The 6382-nt window shown below is 37.1% G+C and overlaps 1 pseudogene; it reads left to right on the plus strand.

The window, feature by feature from the left end:
• The first annotated feature begins 5259 nt into the window (after nt 1-5259).
• Nucleotides 5260-5802, plus strand: LOC102286776 (olfactory receptor 8B8-like; annotated as a pseudogene).
• Nucleotides 5803-6382: the final 580 nt, after the last annotated feature.

Below are 6382 nucleotides of genomic sequence, written 5' to 3' on the forward strand. Positions count from 1 at the left end.
CACTGTCAACTGAAACTATCACAATATTGTTAATGAGCTATACTCCAATAAAAATTAAAATTTTAAATAAAAAAGAACTGTTTTCCCTACTTATTAACATTCCTCTGAGGAACTCAAAGTCTTCTCAGAGTGACATAAGAGGAGGTGAAATTAGATTGCAAAATAATTACCAATTTGTTCTCCCATAGTATTATAAATTTTTCTGCAATTAAAATTTTAGGCATACATTTCAAGGATTTTAATCAGATTTTTAAAATTTTTCTTAAGAGCCCTCATTTGGGAAATTCATTAAAGCAATTTTTTTTAATTAATTCAAATCTTATCCAAGTCAAAATTTCCCACCAATGGGAGCTGGTTGCTTAAAATATCTTGAAAACATTTAAAAATATTTCCAAAACATTTCCCAATGATAAAATCCTCATTCTCTGACAAAGACCTACTCAGAGACAAATAACATTCTTCCTTAATTCACAGGCCAGAATACTGCAGTGGGTAGACTTTTCCTTCTCCAAGGGATCTTCCCAACCCAGGGACTGAACCCAGGTCTCCCACACTGCAGATGGATTCTTTACCATTCTGACCTAGAGAATTCCATGGATTGTATAACCCATGGGGTTGCAAAGAGTCTGACACGACTGAATGACTTTCACTTTCACTTAATTCACAGGGAGAATTATCAGAGATTGATTTTTCACACTCTGATAGTTTTGATTCTGAAGACTATTGTTGCTTTTAGGGCAGATGCTATTTGTAAGAAGGCTTTCTTTTCCCATTTAGGAAAAAAAAAAGATCTTTAGACCCAGTGCTTTTTTCCCTCATCTATCATTTATTATGTTGTTTGGAGAATTTATGATCTAACAAATCTCAGAGGCAATATATTTTTCCTGTAAGTGTTGATCATTGATAGGATAGTTGATACCCTAAATAGAGTAAACCCGATTATTGCACTTCTCTTCAAATAATGCATGTACTGTTACACTGTGGGATTTGTTAAGACACATTTCTGCATCGTATTTTTCATTCTTTCATTTGTTCAGAAACTTCTGGCTATGGAATTTTTTGAGGAAATGCAAGGGCACTCAGATATGGCCACTTGGGTTTGAAGAGGACATGAAAACTGAGCCCTGATCACATGGATTGACAGGTCCTTTTTCTGCTTCATTATCTTTACTTAGGGCCTCAGAAGTATAGTCCACTTAGTCAGCTCTTAATACATCATAACTTCCACTGGGATCTTTACTGTGTATAATTATACTTTCTTTGAGATGGAGAGCCAGGACTGGTACAAGGATTTCCCTGAAGAGAGTCTAGTGTCTCTTATTTAATATTAATATCATAAGCATTTGTAAAGTTTCCTGGGGTATTTCTAACCTCTGTTTATATAATTAGTAATTTTTTCTATACATTGGATTCTTTTTCAAAATGCTATATTATGTATCATACCTTCTTACCTAATTTATTTAGACTAGTAGATGTAAATATTACACAATATATTTGAAAGCTTGTAAACAAGAGGTAGGGAGCTATGAAAAAAATTCAAAAAACCCAAAAATTTTAGATGGCATACTCTTAATATTTATTCATTAGAAATTCAGTGCCTATTGGTCTTTTCCATCTCTCTCTCTCAGGAGTTGTTATGAAAATAAATAAATCACTTAATTTTGGTAGCACAAGTCACTGTTTTGTGTGTGAGGAACTACTTTTTGAGCAAATTGAAGACATTCTTTTGGGAGTTTGATGCTTTTCTCTTAAAAAGATAAGCCTCTTATATTGCAAAATGATTATCTTCCCCTTCCTTCCACTAAATGTAAGCAATGTGTGTATAAATATAGACATATAAATATTTATTTTTCACATACAAACACATATATATTTCTAAAATAGGTTGAACTTACCAAAGCAATTGCATTGTCTCAGAAAAGTAAACATTCTCTAATTTTCCTTAATATGGTTTTAAGAAGGTTACATTTTTTACAATAGTTAATTTGTGCAAAAGACTTCATAAATCAAATTGGTCTTTTCATGGCTTCTCATCAAAGATAACTCTGACTCAATTTCTTATTTAGTTTTAACCAATATGTAATCATAATTTTGAGAAGTATATTTTTATTACATTGCTTGAATTTTCAAGTGGGTAATGGAGAACCATCAGAGGTACTTGAACTAGAGAGAGATACAGCAATGATTTCAGACTTCGGTGTTTATGGCTAAATAAGAGTGAGTATGTTCAAAAATGCTAAAATAATCATTGCTGCTAAGTCACTTCAGTCGTGTCCAACTCTGTGGGACCCCATAGATGGCAGGCCACTAGGCTCCCCCCTCCCTGGGATTCTCCAGGCAAGAACACTGGAGTGGGTTGCCATTTCCTTCTCCAATGCATGAAAGTGAAAAGTGAAAGTGAAGTCTCTCAGTCGTGCCCAACTCTTAGCGACCCCATGGACTGCAGCCTGCCAGGCTCCTCCATCCATGGGATTTTCCAGGCAACAGTACTGGAGTGGCGTGCCATTGCCTTCTCCGAAAATAATCATTAGAAGCCACTAAAGTTCAGTATTATAGTAGTTCAGTTTAAACATCCAAAGTCAGAAACTGTGTGGTGCCTAAGGAACACGGGTGGAGGTCATTGTGGTTGCAGATGTTGTGATTTGGTATAAGAGAAATGCTGAATATGTTCTGATGGCTCTTAGAGAAAAAATAACATGATTTTCAGAAATATTTATTGATTTTCTTCTAGGTGCTCTGCATTGTCTTAGATCTGGGAGCCATATAGTAAACAAAGTAGAAAAAATATTCTTCTTTATAGAATTTACAGTTTTTAGAGGAGCACAGATAATCAGGCGGCAAAAAGTTCTGATGAGTGCTATGGTGGAGAACCTAGTGAAATTTATAAGCATGGATAATGACAGCTGTCATTTATTGACTATTTATCATATTCCAGGTACTTCCTTAACCACCTCACTTAAACTTTTTCCATTAAATCAACACAGTATTTCAATCAAACAGAAGCTGTTTCTACCATCACTATTTTACAGGATGGAACAGAAAGAGAAGTCACTTGCCCAAAGAATTATAGTTTCTAAGTAGGAAATTAAGGTTCACAACACTATCTCTAACTCCATAGTCCCTATTCTTTTCTGTGATGAGAAGAAATTGATAACCTCAGTTACTGAAATGTAACAGAAAATGACCCAGTGGGAGAATCAGGTAAAAATTTCAAGTAAGTTTTTAAAAGCATGAACTATAGAGGAATGTTGTTGTTGAGTTGCTAAGTCTTGTCTGACTCTGTGACACCATGGACTGTAAACCACCAGGCTCCTCTGTTCATGGGATTTCCAGGTAAGAATACTGGAAGAGGTTGCCATTTCCTTCTCCAGGAGATATTCCTGACCCAGGGATCAAACCTGTGTCTCTTGCATTGGCAGGCAGTTTCTTTCCCACTGAGCCACTGGGGAAACCCCATAGAAGGAGTATACAACATTGCAAATTATTTCAGAGATATTCTAGAGAGAGAAGAACTGAAATGAGTTGCTGCAACGCTTGAAATTTTTCAGATAAAGAAATAAGGAAACCTGGAAATAGGAGCCTTACACAGAATATGTCCACTGGGGAAATGGAAATAAGAAGGAATGAAATAATGTATTAGTTTTTCCTTAGAGGTGAAGGTAATGAGGAGATGAGAAGTTACTTCAGATCTACACTGAGGGATGTACAATACCTAAAATGAAAAGGAGTAAAGCAGTGAGCCCACAAGAAACAAAAGACAGGTCATGATCCAAGATATATAATTGCCTTATTCCCAAGTATACATATAACCTACACACTGAGGAAAAGACTGAACAAGCTTCTAGCCTATTTTTAACCAAAGGCATCCCATCATTACACACATAAATCTTCTGTGTCTAATCAGGTAGCAAGTGTAATAATAAAAACATTTTTATTTCTCTGCTGCTCGAAAGGACTGAAAATAATTATCAGATATTATACTAGTTAAGAAAAATTTCCAAGGAATATGTCGATTTAAGTTAGGCTGTCTCCCTTAGAATCAAAGGAATTAAGCCTCAAGAATCTGAAAATGCATTTCCAGTATCAACTGGATAGAGACCACTGATAAGAGAGCCAGCCCTGAAGTTTTCTGAACTAAGGGGAGTAAGTTTCTGAATTCAAATTACAACATATAATCCTTGCTTTGAGACAAAAATCCAGGGACCTAAATACGTTCATTCTTTCCCATTTTGTGTAGTTCTGAGACTCAAGTGAAGCTTGTGGGAAAATCTCTTCAGGGGATTGGTCAGAGAATATTCAGAGTCATTCAGGGCCTCAAAGAGTATATCAATCAAGAAGTCTCCTCTAAGTAGGTGGAACTCTCAGTCTTCTACCTTTGTAGCTTTTACTGTCTGGCAGGGGAAATAACTTAACCGCATGAGGATTCTGGTGCCTTCATTTTGTATTAGAAACAGTGTTCTTGGTTCCTACCAGTCAAGACTAATCTGCATTAGAAGCTAGTGCTGGGAACACTGCCTCTGATTTTCCTGGTGAGGGAAGAGTTCAGGTGAATGAGGAAACGTTGAGAGGAAAGTAATACAATCCAGTCCTGATCAACAGTTCTTCTCCCTTGGTTTTTCCAGCATCATCATTGCCTATTGTCTTCCCACTATAGGCTAAGTTTGTGATGTCTTTGCTATATTAGCTTATAAAAGCTCTGATAAAATGAAAGACCATTTCACTCTGTATCATGATAATGGTAAAGGTAAACTCCACGGGTCTAGGTAGGGTCTAAGCTCATGCATTGCCAGTGTATACGCTCTGTTGTAGGATGAAATATTATGGCAAGAACTGAGGTGTTTTCTAATGTTACTCTTTTCTCCTGAGTCCACAGATTCCTTTAGAGAAGAATGGCTCCTATAAATGACTCTTTTGTGACTGAATTCATTCTGTTGAGATTAACAGACCAACCATATCTCCAACTCCCCTTGTTTTTCCTGTTTGTAGTAATGCAATGATCACTGTGATGGGGAATTTGGGATTGATAATTCTAATTGGGCTAAATTCACACCTACACACCCCCGAGTACTTTTTCCTCTTTAACTTGTCCTTCATAAATCTCTGTTATTCTTCTGTGTTTATACCCAAAATGCTGATTAACTTCACATCAAAGAAGAATATTATTTCTTACATGGGGTGCATGACTCAGCTTTATTTTTTCTGTGTTGTTGTTGTTTTCCTGAGATCTATGCACTGACATCAGTGGCCTATGACCGCTATATGGCCATCTGCAACCCACTTTTGTATAATGCTGTTATGTCTCCTAAAGTGTGTTCTAGTCTTATACTTGGTTCCTACTTGGGGGCATTTTCTGGTGCCATGGCTCACACTGGATGCATGCTGAGACTGAACTTCTGTGATGCAAACACCATCAACCATCATTTTTGTGACATCCACTCTCTGTGCCGGCTCTCCTGCACAAGTCCCTACATCAAAGAGCTGGAACTTTTCACTGTGGTAGGTATTAACATCATCATACTCAATCTCACCATTTTGTCTCTTACGGCTCATCCTCACCAACATCCTCCTCACATGCTCCACAGAGGGCAGGTCCAAAGCCTTCAGTACCTGCAGTTCCCAAATCATTGCTGTTTCTCTGTTCTTTGGATCATGCATATTTATGTATCTCAAACCATCTTCTGCTGAGTCTATGAATGAGAGAAAGATCTCTTCTCTCTTTTACACCAGTGTGGTTGCCATGATGAATCCATTAATCTAAACTTGAGAAATAAAGATGTGAAAACTGCTCTGAAAAAACTCTGAGTAGGAGACAAATTTAATTAGAAACCATCTCTCTGTGCAATTAGTCACAGGGCAGGAATTTTCTGTGTTTAAAATAACTTTATTGACAATTTTCTTTTTTCTTTCTCACCGTGTTGAAGAAAATTTGAATCTTCTCTTATTTTCAGTTTTTGGAGAGTAGGTCTTCTCTCTTTCCTCACTGTTTGCACAATTTCCTTTCCTGTTTTCCCACTTACTAATACTAGTAAGAAGAAAGGCATTATCTCTGGTTTTTTTCTTTATCATTTCCAGTGTTTTTGTCTCTGGAAATACAAGACTGTTCTATAGATGATGAAATCAGTTTAGTTCAGTGCAGTCGCTCAGTCGTGTCCGACTCTTTGTGATGCCAATTGCAGCACACCAGGTCTCCCTGTCCATTACCAACTCCCGGAGTTCACCCAAATTCATGTCCATCGAGTCGGTGATGCCATCCAGCCATCTCATCCTCTGTCATCCCCTTTTCCTCCTGCCCCCAATCCCTCCAGTATCAGAGTCTTTTCAAATGAGTCAATCTTCTCATGGGGTGTCCAAAGTATTGGAGATTCAGCGTCAGCATCAGTCC

This window comes from Bos mutus, chromosome 29 (assembly GCF_027580195.1).
Source record: "Bos mutus isolate GX-2022 chromosome 29, NWIPB_WYAK_1.1, whole genome shotgun sequence".
NCBI lineage: Eukaryota > Metazoa > Chordata > Mammalia > Artiodactyla > Bovidae > Bos > Bos mutus.